This window comes from Acinonyx jubatus, chromosome B1 (genome assembly GCF_027475565.1).
Source record: "Acinonyx jubatus isolate Ajub_Pintada_27869175 chromosome B1, VMU_Ajub_asm_v1.0, whole genome shotgun sequence".
In the NCBI taxonomy this organism is placed as follows: domain Eukaryota; kingdom Metazoa; phylum Chordata; class Mammalia; order Carnivora; family Felidae; genus Acinonyx; species Acinonyx jubatus.
Window position 1 is genome coordinate 167,397,082 of NC_069382.1, and position 15,386 is coordinate 167,412,467.

A 15,386-nucleotide genomic window follows, 5' to 3' on the forward strand; every position below is an offset into this window, starting at 1 on the left:
TACTTTACTAGTGCTGACCAGGTGATTCCAGATCGACTAGTTGAAGGTCACATTCCTGGGAGAGGCTGAAACTACACTTAGGTTATGTATTAGGTCTTGGTTTGCTGACATGGGGCTTAGCACAAGTGACTCCATTTGAGGGCCATTTCTGTTTTCCTCTTTAACATGGGCCAGGGAGCAGGGGTAGCAGGGGCCACTGGTGGATGTTCCCACCACCAAGCAATTTGCTGACACCAGCTAGGTGTCCTACAATTCAACTCAACTCTGACACTATCTACCCTGAGTTAGCACCAGATCCCACAGATTAATGGCTCAATACCAGAAGACTGCCCTCCACTTCAGAGGCCAATTACAAGTCCAAGTAGTCACCTATGCTTCTGACCAACCAGCTGTAAATCAGAAGTCCCCACGACACCCACCTCCAATTCAAGTACTTTGCTAGAGTAGCTCATAGTACTCAGAGAAACATTTTACTTACCAGATTATAACTGAGATATTGCCAAATGGAAGAGGTACATAGGGCAAGAGATGGAGAATGGGGGCAGGACTTCCATGCTCTTTCCCAGCATGCCACTCTCCCAGAAGGTCCACGTGCTTGCGGATCCCAAAGCTCTGTCCTTTAGGGTTTTATAGAGGCGCCATTACATAGACATGGTTAGTTAAATCATTGGCCATTGGCTGCTGATTCAACCTCCAGCCATGCCCACCTCCCCTGCATTCAAAGAGGTGGGACTGAGAATTCCAACCCCCTATAATTACGTGGCAACCAACTCGCATCTTTAGGTGCTTTCCAAAAGTAACCTCATTGATGTAACCTCAGGGGTGTTGAAAGGAGTTTGTTGTGAACATCAAGACTTTTATTACTTTCATCATTTAGGAAATTCCAAATGTTTTAGCTCTGTGCCAGAAAGAGGGATGAAAACCAAATATATATTTTCTTATCACATATCACATTATTACATGTGCTAAAATTTTCATTTGAACAAGAATATCAGGGGGGGTGATTTTTATTTCCTTCTGAATATTCTTGTATTTTTAAACATTTTTATAATGACCACGTATTATTTATATGATTTAATCTATTCTAAAAGTAATGTTGAATATTGCTTTTGATGAACTAAGCATATTTTTACTTAAAGCATCAAACCAATTGCCAGAATTATTGCATTTTTATTACCCATTCCAATCTCCTACATGGCTCCTTACCTTGGCACACAGGTTAGGTAGGGTCCAGGAGTCACTAGTAATGCCCAAGAAAGCACCCAGGCTGGTGGCTGGCAAGTACAGATGGGAAATGGTTCTGGATCAGAGCTCTGGTGGCTGTCCTGACTTTGTCACTAGGGGCCGTGAGGAATCTAGGAAAACTTGTCATTTCTCTGGGCATCTTTTCTTTAAAATGGGGATAACTCAGGGCACCTGGGTGGCTCAGTCCATTAAGCATCTGACTCTTGATTTCAGCTCAAGTCATGATCTCACGGTCGATCGTGGGATCGAGCCTCGAGTCGGGCTCCTCACTGAGCCTGGACCCTGCTTGGGATTCTCTCTTTCTCTCTCTGCCCCTCCCATGCTCTCAAACTCTAAACTCCCAAACTCTCCCTCAAAATAAATAAACGTTTTTTAAAAAATAAAATGGGGATAACTCGTGCATGGTCTGTCTCATTGCATTCTTGTAAAGACAAAAAAACAGGAGTAGGAAAATGGTTTTAAACCTTAAAATGCCTTGGAAAACTCAAGTTCTTCCTCAACTCCTCAACTCCATGTGTCAGTCCTCAATCCTGGGCCTGCCTAAAAATTAATGTGGTGATTCTACCCAAGGCATGTCTTCTCTGTATTCCATGCTTCCCTTGGAGGGTAGTCTTTGGGGTTGCTTTCCAAATTTTCCTGTTTGTTCCCCTTTTCTGGGCACGTGATAGGAATGCACTTCACTGTTTTCTTGAAATTAGATATGGCTATATAACTCGCTCTGTCTGATGAATTTTGAGCACAAACGATATATGTCATTTCTAAAAAGAACCTTGAAGAGCATTTTTGAGAATCACCATATCCCTTCACAACTGCAGGGTGATTATGGAAATGTGTACTGATGAGCCTCAGAGACCCTAGGTCTCTGAGTGACTAAACTGAGCAGAATCTACCTACAGTGGACTTGTAGCATGAATAAGAAGTAAATTTTTGTTACAGTCAGTACCTGAGATTTGGGGATTACTTGTAACCACAGCAAAAATAAGTTTAGCCTGACAGATACAATTTTCTAAAATCAGTGTAGTAAATGTATTAAAGAAAAGGATGGATGAGAACAACACAAGTCTTCATCAAGAATAAAAGTAATAGATATATAACCGGATGTGGATTCTCAATTTCCTTTCAGTTACTCTCTCCATGACTTGGCAGAGACATATTCTGTCATTCTCTTTAAGACCAGGGCAGCAATTTCTAGCCTCCTTTTGACCCTTGAAACGAAGCACTCTCATCTCTTTCAGAGAAAGTAGTATACCCAGGTAATAAGTTGCCAGGCTGGGGATTGGCATGCCAGTTATTAAAGCTCTTTGCCAAATATTTCTTATTTTCCTCCTTTCCAGGGATACAGAAAGATTGTACTTCCTATTCCTCTGGGGGTTGGGTGGGGCCATGTAACTAGTTCTGGGCAGCGAATTATGACTAATTATGACTAATTATGACATAATAATGACTAATTATGACTAATTGACAGTGGGAGAGCTTCCAAAGATCTTTCTCCTCTGGTGTGGTGACCCACAGCATTAGAGATGTTAGCTGCTCCATCAGTAAGAGTTCCTAGTTGTGACGAGTCAATCCCTCCTGCCCAACCCAAAATGGACACATAGAGTCATGTGAAAAACAAACCTCTATCATTTTAAGTCACTGAGAATGTAGGCTTGTTTGTTACAGCAGCATAGCTTAGCCGTTCCTGATGGATCCAGAGGGAAATACTGAGATAAAGTCCCTGATTCCTTTGAAGTAATCACAACCACCACAACACTTCAATGAACGTTTACCATTCCTCTCCACAACTTGGCAAAAACAAAATAAAACAGAAACAAAGCAAAAAGCACACTCAGCCCCCAAAGACCTTATTAATGGAACCATAGTCCTCTGATGAAGGAGCCCTCATGTTCCTCCTACAAGCATTCAGTTGGTTTTCACATACTACGTGTGGCTTAACCTCAGGGGTGTCTCTAAAATTGGGAACATGCAGCTTAAGAAATGATATTCTTTTTCCTCTTGCTTCCAGTTCCAAGACTGGGTTCCCAGACGTGAGTTAACAAGTGAATTTTTTTTTAATTTTTAATTTTTTACTGGGATACCATTGACCTATAGCATTATGCTAGTTCCAGGTGTACAACATAATTATATATACTGAGAGAGAGAGAGAGAGAGAGAAATGATCACCACAATAAGTCTAGGTAACGTCTTTCAACACACTTTTTTTTCTTTCGGTGAAAACTTTTAAAATGTACTCTCTTAGCAACTTCCAAAAATACAACACAATATTGTTAACTATACTCACCATGCTGTACATTATATCCCTATTGCTTATTTATTTTATAACTAGAAGTTTACATCTTTTTACCACCTTCACCCATTTTGCCCACCTCCCCACCCATCTCTTCCAGCAGATACCAATCTCTTCTCTGTGTCTACAAGTTTCGAGTTTTGTTATTTTGGTTTTTGTCTTGTTCTTTGATTCCCCATGTAAGTCAGGCCAAATAGTATTTATCTTTCTCTGTCTGCCTTATCTCACTTAGCATAATGCCCTCAAGGTCCATCCATGTTGTTGCAAGTGACAGAATTTTCTTTTTTTTTTTTTTTTTTATGGCTGAGTAATGTTTGAGCGTGTGTGTGTGTGCATGGGTGTGCACGTGCATGCGTGTATGTGTGTGCACCACATCTTCATCCTTTCATTCATCAGTGAACATGACAGCTGTTTCCATGTCTTGACTATTATAAATACTGCTGCAACGAACATAAGGGCATAAGGGGGCAGGTATCTTTTTAAGTTAGTGTTTTCATTTCCCTCAGATAAATTCCTAGAATAATTGCTGGGTCATAGGGTAGTTCTATCTTTAATACTGAGGAACCTCCATACTGTTTTCCACAGTGGCTGCAGGAATTTACATTCCCACCAACAGCGCACTAGAGTTCTTTTTCTTCACGTCCTGGCCAACAAGTGAATGTTTAAGTTCCGTTAGTGTTTATGAGCTTTTCTAATCTCTTTCACAGTATGCTCATTACTCCATACCTGTGTGTTTTCTTACAAATGTGTTTGTCCTTCTAAGAAACGAAAAGAAAAAAACTGCCTAATGCAGTCAGGTGATCTCTAGCAGGTGATTAGCTATTATAACTTTGACCTTCAAATCCCCACAGACATTTTCTTTACTTGCCTTTTGCAGAGTACTTTATTTCAAATTCTTAGAAGAATACCTGGAGAATTACTCATCTCATCAACTAAGGCTTTCATCTCAGTGTGAAGCACTTTTATTTGGTTTTGTTTCTGAGACAACATCTCTAAAACTCTTGAGTCATTTCCAAGGGTATTTAAATTTTATTTATTGACTAGAAAGATCCATGAGGTTTGAAAGCTGATTTATTTACTGTGTTTGCATCTGATTAAGGAGTCCAGAAGATAAAGAATACCATCAAAGAATATCCCTGTAGCAGGAGAAGTTTTCTGAAGTTGATTTTCAGATACTGATATTCACTAGAAATGGGGGTAAATGGTGAACAGGTTTTTAGAAAGTTAATTTGAATAGATACTTTGAGAGGAAAGAGAGGCACCTCCAGATGCGGTTGTAGGCTCACTCAATGGTTATAAGTAGCTGGGCTACTGTAAACTATTCAAAATGTAGGAGAGGATTTCTTCTGCCTCCCCTCCTTCCTTTAGCTGGGTTACTCCATCTAACCTCCCAGCCTCAAGTTAAATGTTGCTCTCCCAGCAAACCATCCCTAACACCCTGACAAGCTGATTCCTCACATACCCTCTTATAGAAGAGTATATTTCCATCCTAGCAATCACTGTAATCACTGAATACACATCTTTGTAATTATTTCTGTGTGAATGATCTCCTCCAACAAATCATAAGCTTTGTGACAACAATGATCATATTTGCATTGTTTGCCACTATTCCAGCCCCAATTTATCGACTCAACCAACGCAGGCAAACCTCATTTTATCGTACTTCACTTTATTGCACTTCACAGACCCTGAGGGTTTTTAAAAAAATTTTTTTAAGTTTATTTATTTTTGAGAGGAGAGAGAGAGAAAGTGGAGGAGGGGCAGAGAGAAAGGAAGAGAGAGAATCCCAAGCAGGCTCTGCAGGGTCAGCGCAGAGCCCGACATGGGGCTCGCACTCACAAATCTCAAGATCACGCCCTGAGCCAAAGTCAAGAGTCAGATGCTTAACTGACTGAGCCACCAAGGCATCCCAATACTATGTTTTTTTTTTTTTAATGAATTGAAGGTTTGTGGTTAACCCGCCTTGAATCTATCAGTGCCATTTTTCCAATATTTGTTCACTTTGTGTCTCTGTGTCCCATTTTGGTAACTCTTGCAATATATAACTATTATTATTATATTTGTTATGGTGAACTCCAGATCAGTGATTGCAACTCATTGAAAGCTCAAATAATGGTTAGCATTATTTGGTAATAAGGTATCTTTTAATTAAGGTATGTACATTGGCTTCTTTTAGCCATAATGCTGCTGCACACTTAATAGACTACAACATAGTATAAACATAACTTTTATATGCACTAGGAAACCAAAACTTTATTTGACTCACTTATTGTGGTATATGCTTTATTGCAGTGGTCTGGAACCAAAACCACAGTATCTCTGAGGTATGCTTGTATTAACAAATGTCTATTATGTGACAGTCACTGTGTTAGGTACTTGGGATGCATGGTGAACAACAACAAAAAAGATCCCTGCTCTGGAATGCCTGGGTGGCTCAGTCAGTTAAGCATCTGACTCTTGATTTCCGCTCAGATCATGGTCCCAGGGTCCTGGGATCGAGCCCTAAGTCGGGTTCTGAACTGAGTGTGGAGCATGCTTAAGATTCTCTCTCTCTCTCTCTCTCTCTCTCTCTCTCCCCCTCTCCCCCACTCACACACTCTCTATCTCTGAAAAAATTAAAAGTAAAAGTAAAAAAGGGGGTGCATGTGGCTAAGTCAGTTAAGCATATGACTCTTGGTATCGTCTCAGGTCATTATCTCACAGTTTCATGAGTTTGAACCCCACACCAGGCTGACAGTGTGGAGCCTGCTTAGGATTCTCTCTCTCCCTCTCTCTCTGCCCCTCTCCCACTCATGCTGTCTTTCTCAAAATAAATAAATAAACTTAAAAAAAAAAGATTTCTGTCCTGATTAAACTTAGATTCAGGAGCAAGAACTCAAAAAATAAATGCCCAACCTAATCAAGTATATGGCATGTCAAAAGTTGAAAAGCATCATGGAAGAAAAACAAAAGGTAGAGTCAGGTTAGGAAGGGGAGCTGGTTTCAGTGTTAAATAGGGTGGCCACGTTAAACTTCAATGAGACGGTAGGATTTGAACAAAGACTTGGAGGAGGAAAGGTAATTAGTCCAACGGTTATTTGGGTAACGTGTTCCAGGCTGAAGGAGCAGCTAGAGCAGATTCTTGAAGGCAGGAAAGTGCGAGTTTTGTTCAGGGAATAGCAATAGGGTCAGTGTGGCTGGGATGGGGTAAGCAAGAGAGCAGAAGAGAGGTCAGAAATGTTCAATCAGTATTCGTCAAGGGAGGGCACCTGGGTGGCTCAGTCGGTCAAGCGTCCATCTTCAGCTCAGGTCACGATTTCACGGTTTGTGAGTTCAAGCCCAGTGTAGGGCTCTGTGCTGACAGGTCAGGGCCTGGAGCCTGCTTCGGATTCTGTGTCTCCCTCTCTCTGCCCCTCCCCCACTCACGCTCTGTCTCTCAAAAAATGAATAAACGTTAAAAAAATTTTTTTTAATATTTGTTGAGGAAATGAATGAAAAAACAAACACTTATTTTTATTTTTTTAATGTTTATTTTTGAAAGAAAGATAAAGCACGTGAAATGGGGGGGCAGATATAGAGGGGGACAGGGTACAGGAAGCAGGCTCTGTGCTAACAGCAGTGAGCCTGATGTAGGGCTCAAACTCACAAACAGTGAGACCATGACCTGAGATGAGGCCACCCAGGCACCCCAACAATATTTATTTTTACAATTCACTTTGAAGGATTTTCACACTATTCGTATATTTTCCCATAGGTGAGAAAAGAGTCTCTAGATCCATCCAGTCCACAAACCGTAATCTCACTCATGTTAAGTGGCAACTCTAGAAGGCATTGCGTCCTTTTATTGCCAAAGAGGAAACATCTCCTGTCTGTGTCAAGAGATGGCCATGTGTTCTCTTATCCATAAGTCCCCGGACCCCTCCTGGCATGGGTTCACACAGAGTCTGCAGCGGAGAAGAGAAAGTGGATTCTGCAGTGCGAGGCAGAAGCCCACGGTGCTGACAGGCCACTCCACCTCAAGGCTGATGTGATGGGAACCAAAGTGCAGCAGAGGAACAAGAGGGCATTCAAAGGGGCCGGGAAGCATTGTCTCACTCAACACATTGAGCAGATGGAGGTGGAAAGGAAAATGGGCTCTTTGTGAACAAATGGTTTACCCTCATTGAAACTCACTCTCCAGAAAGGTTCTGTAATCCATGCACATTAATGGTATATATCAGGGGTTTCCAAATACCGCTGCAGAATCAGTTGTGAGATGTTTGGCCAACTCTCTCGGAATCTATTCGGAGCTTTTCTCAAAATATGGATTCTCAGAGCCCAACTCTGAAGGGTCTGAACCAGTGGATCTAAGTGGACTCGGAAATTGGTACTTTTAATGGCTACCCAAGAGATTCCAATGAGCAGCTAGCAGTGGAAAACCACTGCTGTAGTGTTCTGATTAATGTGCCTGCAAGTGACCAGAAAAAAAAAAAAATCTTTTGCTAATGGTACTGGTTTCAACTGGTGGTATTTCAGGCATCAGAGATCAAAGGAAGAAGTTAGGTTGAGGTAATAGGAATGGGAAGCCCGCCAGCATTTCTGTAATCACAGGCCTGAACAGCCATCTTCATAGAACAGATGTCCTATGAGACAGCAATGGGAGAATCTGTCCCTCTTCCCAAGTTTCTCCTCAATCCTACCAGCAAGTTCTTCCAACAGAGTCACCAGTTTACAAGCAGCTGGAAATCTTTGTGTATATTGATGAAACTGTAACACACACACACATACACACACAAAAGGAAGTTTGGGAATCTTAGAATTTCTACAAACATTCTAGTAGGGGATGGTGAGGAAGATGGGTAGGGGAGCCAGCCAACAAGATGGCTCCCAGTGCCTACCTCCTGGTATTCCTCTTGGGTAGTCTCCTCTCACTATACTAGGATTGGTCTGGATGGCCAACAGCACGCAGCAGCTGTGATGGAATGGCATTTCCACAATTAGGTTATTAAAACAACCACTGTTTCTCTCACCTTAGAATCTCTTCTCCCGGGGCGCCTGGGTGGCGCAGTCGGTTAAGCGTCCGACTTCAGCCAGGTCACGATCTCGCGGTCCGTGAGTTCGAGCCCCGCGTCGGGCTCTGGGCTGATGGCTCAGAGCCTGGAGCCTGCTTCCGATTCTGTGTCTCCCTCTCTCTCTGCCCCTCCCCCGTTCATGCTCTGTCTCTCTCTGTCCCCAAAATAAATAAACGTTGAAAAAAAAATTAAAAAAAAAAAAGAATCTCTTCTCCCTCAGGTCTCTCATCCCAGGGGAAGCTAGCTGTCATTTTGATAGAACACTCAGGCAGCCTATGGAAAGGGCCATATAACGAGGAACTGAGGACCGGGCAACAGCTGGCAAGGAGCTGAGTCCTGCCAACAAGGTGAAGGGGCCAGGAAGTGGATCCTCCAGCACATGAAGGTTTCAGACGACTGCAACCTCATGAGAAATTCAGAGCCTGAAGTACCCATCTAATCCACTCCCAGATTCCTGACCCTCAGAAACTGTGTGAGATAATATTTGTTGTTTCCAGCTGCTACGTTTTGGAATAATTGCTATGCAGCAGTAAAAAAATATAATAACCAGTTTACAAGCTCATCCAAAAATTATTCACATACATGCTAACCTAGACTTCTCTCATCCACTAAGTCATATAGCATTCGAATAAACTTTTATTGAAATATAACATATATATGGAAAAGCGTACAAACCCTAAAAGAATACACCATTTTTTACAGCACCTAGACCAGGAAATAAAATATTGCCAGGATTCCTTATGCCCTTTACCAATTACATAACCACTTTCTTCCTAAAGGCAACCAGCATGGTCATAGAATAGTGTTGCTTGCTTCTGAACTATACATAAATGGGTTCATAGAGTATATGTCCTTTTGTGTCTGGCTTTTTGAACTCACCATGTTGGTGAGATTCATCCATATTGCTTTGTGTTTGGGAAGTATTTAATTGGCTTCTTGATTTGTAGAAGTTAGTTACATATTCTGGATACCAGTCCTTTGTCAGATATATGAAATACAAATACCTTCTCTCCCATTATTATTATGCTCCTTAATGAGATCTTTTAATAAAGAAAGTTCTTAGTTTTAGGTAGTCCAATTTATTACTTATTTTCTTTGTTGTTTGTGTTTTTTGTGTTTGAGAAATAATTGCCTACACCAAGGTCATGAAAATATCCCTTTTGTTTCCTTTCAGAAGCTTTATTTAGTTTTCCTACAATACATATGGAATTGATTTTGTGTATTGTTTGAGACAGAGGTCATAATTCACTTTTTCCTAAGTGGATATCCAATTGACTCAGTGCTGTTTACTAAAAACCATTCCTTTCCTTGCAATTTCTTGATCCTTTGTCATAAATCTAGTTATTATATATGGTTTGTTTCTGGATTGCCTATTCTGTTCATTTCTTTGTCTACCCTTGCATCATCGTCTTAATTATAGTAATTATCTTGATACCTAGTAGGTTCTTCAAGATTACCTTGGCTGTCTTGGTCCTTTGCACATCCATATAAATTAGAATCATCAATTTCCATATATACACAAAACCTACTGCAATGCTAAGGGGAATTACATCAAATCTAGAGATCCTTCTGGGAAAAACTGACAATATGAAGTCCATCACTTCATGAACATGGCATATTTCTCCATTTATTTTGGTCTTGTTTAATGTGTTTCAGTAATATTTTGTAGTTTTCAGTATTTTTTTGTTTTTGTTTTACTTTTTATTAAAAATAATTTTATAGTGGGTGCCTGGGTGGATCAGTTGGTTAAGTGTTGAGTCTTGATTTCAGCTCAGATCATGATCTCAAGGTTCATAATATCGAGCTCCCATCAGGCTCCACACTGACAGCATGGAGCCTGCTTGGGATTCTCTCTCTCCTTTTCTCTCTGCTCCTTCTCTGCTCATGCATGCATGCTCTCCCCCAAAATAAAGAAATAAAAATTTTTAAAAATTAATTAATTAAAATAAAACGTTTAAAAATAATTTTATATTTACAAAAGAGTTATAAAGATAGTACAGAGCCCCACATATCCATCACTCACTTTTGCCTAATGTTAACATCATGATATATTTACCAAAATTAAGAAAATTAACATTGTAACTATTTTTTTTAATCTTTATTTATTTTTGAGAGAGAGACAGAGTGCGAGCGGGGGAGGAACAGAGAGAGAGGGAGACACAGAATCGGAAACAGGCTCAAGGCTCCAAGCTATCAGCACAGAGCTTGACACGGGGCTCAAACTCATGAACTGTGAGATCATGACCTGAGCTGAAGTCGGCCATTTAACCAACTGAGCCACCCAGGTGCCCCCATTGGTAACTATTTTTTTTTTAATTTTTTTTTCAACGTTTATTTATTTTTGGGGCAGAGAGAGACAGAGCATGAACGGGGGAGGGGCAGAGAGAGAGGGAGACACAGAATCGGAAACAGGCTCCAGGCTCTGAGCCATCAGCCCAGAGCCTGACGCGGGGCTCGAACTCACGGACCACGAGATCGTGACCTGGTTGAAGTCGGACGCTTAACCGACTGCGCCACCCAGGCGCCCCCATTGGTAACTATTTTTAACTTAAACTATAGACTTTATTTAGATTCCTATCAGTTATCCTACTAACATTCTTTCTTTATTCCAGGATCCAATTCAGGTTACCACATAGCTTTTAGGCAGCTAGCATTTTTTAGGTGAGTTCCTGTCAGCATCTGCTTGTTAGAAGTGGCTTAATTTCTGGTCACTTCCAGGACAGGCGCAGTTTCTGCTGTCTTCTACAGGGCTTTCCCCACATTCAGGGAGTTGGCTAATGGAGGGATGGTAGGGCAGAGAAGTTACAGCTGATGATACTCCATGGGGGTGAAAAAGTTTCTGCAGAAAACACTGCTGTGCCAGAAAACTGCATACCTCATTTTGTCACTCCATTTGGGTCTCTGTTCAAAAGTCCTTCCTCAAAAGTGTCTTCCTCGACCACTCCATCTCAGATAGCACCTCCTTGCTCTCTAACACGCTTATCCAGCTTCATTATTTCTTCATAGGACTTCTGATCACCTGCTATGACATACATCATCTGTTTGCATGTTTACTATGTGTCCTGCCCACTGGGATGTAATGTTCTCCGAAGACCAGGAACGTTTTCTCTCTTGTTCCTTGCTGTATTCCCAGCATTTGGAACTGGCTTGGCACCTGATCGGCTCTAATTTTTCCTGAATAACTAAGTGAATGAATATGCAGATTTAACCCCAGAGAGCCTTCAAAGAGGTTTCAGGGTCAGGGGGAGGGTGTGCAAAAGTACCTGTCTCCCCAGCACAATTGCAGAAAGCCTCGCATTCTCCTGCAAGGGAGCGGACAGAACAGAAAGAGCGTGGCATATGGAGTCAGAGCTCTTTCAGTCCTGACTCTCACCTACAAGCTTTTAGCTTTTTTTTTTTTTTTTAATCTGAGGAAAGCCCTTACTCTGAACTCAAATGTTCTCACCTATAAGATGGATTCCCGAATACCTACCCTGCGAGGTTCCTCCGAGAGTTGAAGGCATTAGCATATGTGAGCTGATGGTCACTTATGTAAGCATTCGAAAATTACTGGTGAGGCCATCTGTGTGCGTGGCTGTGTTCTGGGAAGGTCCGGGAACCACCCTGAGGTGACGTCGCTGAAACAGGGCCAGGGACACGGAAGCCAGGGGTTTTATATTTGCAAAGGGCTCTAATCATCTGTAGGGATCCCTCAATTTTTTAGTTCCGTCCCCTGAATAGAGAGATAAAGGGAAGGAGGGAAAGAAGAAGATCCAAAGACCCAATAGGAATAAGAGAGTGATGGAGTGGAAGCAGGGAGGCGCTTCAGGACTGAGTAGCCATGTGACAAAAACAGATGCTGGACCAGGAGTCCTAGGGCGATTTGTGGCAGAATTGGGATAAGTATCCATGTTTTCCTCCCCTAGCAGCCAATCTCCCTTCATTTCAGCCAACACTTGTCTCCTTTTTTATTTATGATCTTTCTAATTAAGAAGCTGCAGCCCTGCTTAAATGTCCATATCAGCTCTTCCTACCCACTGCATGTGTTTGACAAACAGAAAGTGGGCGCGTGGGTATAATAGACCAAGTGTCTCAAAAAAAAATTCCACGTGTTTTAGTTGGGTCTTTTGTGGTTGCAAGTGTCAGGACCCAAATCAAACCAGCTTAAGTGAAACCAAACCAAAAAAAAAAAAAAAAAAAAAAGCCTTTAGCGGTTCGAGTAGCTGTAGAATCCAAGAATAACAAGCACAGCGAGACACAGAAGCTCCCACGATTAAATCAGGACCAGCTTGTCTACTTGCTAGTTCTGTTTCCTCTGTGTTGACTCCCTCCGGCTTACAGTCTCCCCTCACCCACAAACAATGGCGGCCAGTAGCTCCTGGGGCCCCATATTTCCTGATTCACAACCACAGGCGAAAAGCAGGAAACTCCTTCTCTGAGAACTGAAGGAAGAGTCACAAATTGCATCTGATCGCCCCTAACTGGCCTAACTTGAGGTCCGTATCTGTGAACTCCGGGGTAATATGTTCCGATTGCCCGATATCTAGGTTGCATACTCTCCTCTGAGTCAGAAATGCAGCCCCACCTGAAGAACATGGCTCAGGGTGGGGGAGAGGGTCCGCAGGGGAGGCATCGGGCTATATGCCAGAGGATGAATAGATGCTGAAGAACAAAAACACCAGGTGGCTACTGTGCCAGGTCTTCAGACCCAGAAACTATTACTTTATAAGATTAAGGTCATTATTATTTTTTTTTATCTAACGCTAGCTTGTTGGCTTCACTTCTGTAAAGGCCATATCTTTTTTTTTTAAGGTTTATTTATTTTTGAGAGACAGAGAACAAGCAGGGGAGGTGCAGAGAGAGAGAGGGACAGAGGATCTGAGTTTGATGCAGGGCTCAAACTCACGAACCCCGAGATCATAACCTGAGCCGAAGTCGGACGCTCAACTGACTAGGCCACCCAGGTGCCCCAAGGCCATATCATTTGCAGATAGATCTATTCAGGCTCACAGAAAGAATAATTTAAACAGTCTTAAATAAATCTGCACAGCCATGCAGAAGAATCCATAAGAAGAAGGGAAACTAAGTTATAGGAGAGAAGACAGAAAGCAGACAAAGATGAACTGAAAATAGATGGCGAAAGGGTGTAACCAAGAAAGCAGAGAGGAGCAAAGCCATCAGAAATTCCAGCACCTATTTGAGTATTTTCCCTCCTCCATTCTTAGGTTGGGGTCCCTAGAAGCAGAGTGGAGAACGTTCTCAGGGAGAGACAGGACAGTGGAGCCGCTAAACAAGATGCCATTCCTCCCGAAGACTGAGCCCACAGGACATCCCACCCGGAGGCAGGGGGCTGGCCTTTTGTACTGCTATGCCAATCACTGGGGTGGGGTACATCACCTCCCCGGGCAGGCAGCTCCTCTCCAGCCAAGGGCAATTTTCCAGAAAAAGGGAAACCTGTGAGTTGTTATCAGCCAAGACTCACAGCAGCACTGGGTGGGGGATTGGCAGATAAAGACGACGAGGGACAGAGTACCAGGTGCACGCACTCCGCCTGCAGCCTGTTACTCACTCGAGCTCAGCCTGTAACTTCACCTGAGCTTTAAATACAACGTCCCATCATGCAGCTAATTCTTAGATTTCCTAAACGTCTGCTTCTCCACACTGACACACCGCTAATGTAGTTCAGCCCCTCATTGTCTATTGCACCGACACTGAAAGTAACCCCCTAGTCCTGTGGCCTCCCATTTAACCGTGCTTCTCATCTTTGTGCCTCCTCCTTCTCCCGCATGGCTTTGAGCAGTAAACTCCAGCAGAAATGACACTGTGCCACCTCCATGGGAGGCCTTCAGAAGACTCGAAGCGTCAGCTTTTGCCTTCTTGGAATACTCTCACCACGATGTAAGAAAACATGGCCTAGACACTGAGCGATGAGCAAGCACAGAGACCATGTGGAAAGAGTCCTGGCCAGCCCTCTGCTGCCCCAGCACCTGAAGGCTGCCACATGAGTAAGCCCAGGTGAGACCAGTAGAAGAGCCACCCAAGTAATTCACAAAATTACAATAAATAATATTTCATCATTGTTTTAAGTCATTAAGTTTGGGGTCATTTGTACACGGTGATTGATAACTAAAACACTCACTACTTGCCATTATACCCAAAAATCCATCCTCCACACTCCTTCCCAGTTCTTTCCAAAGCCTGAATCTGGCCATATCTCCTCCCTAAGTAAACCCTGATGGACTTCCACTCATACGGAATCAGGTCTCAACTCCTTCTTCTGCCCTGGGGCACACGCAATCCTTCACAATTGAGCCCCAGCTTACTTTTTCAACCTAATCTTCAACCATGAAACCTGAACTCTAGCCACCATGAGCTTCTCCTCTATCTCCGGACACACCAGCTTGTCACGTGCCATCCCCTGTCCACCACTCTTCACACGACCAACCCAACTCCAAGGGCAGATTCTCTTTCCAGCATTCCCCAACCCCTTTTGGCAAAGTCAATCATTCCTGTCTCTGTGCACCTTCTCGCCTCCATTACAGTCCTTATGATGTATCATTTAGGCCAGTCTCCTACAGACAACAAACTCCTGTGGTGCAGGGGCCATCTTGTATTCGTTGTTGAACCCCCAGAACCTCACTCAATGCCTGGCATGTAGTTCAGCCATCAAATGGCGGTTGACTGGAGTGTTGCAGACTACATGCTTCTTGAGAGCAAGCCCTAAATATTATTCATCCCATTGTGCTAGGTTTGGAGCCTGGCACGTGATAAGTACCGACTGAATATTTAGTTGAATTGAGTGATGGGAAATAGGAAGTTAAATGAGAAAGCAAAAGGACAGAAAA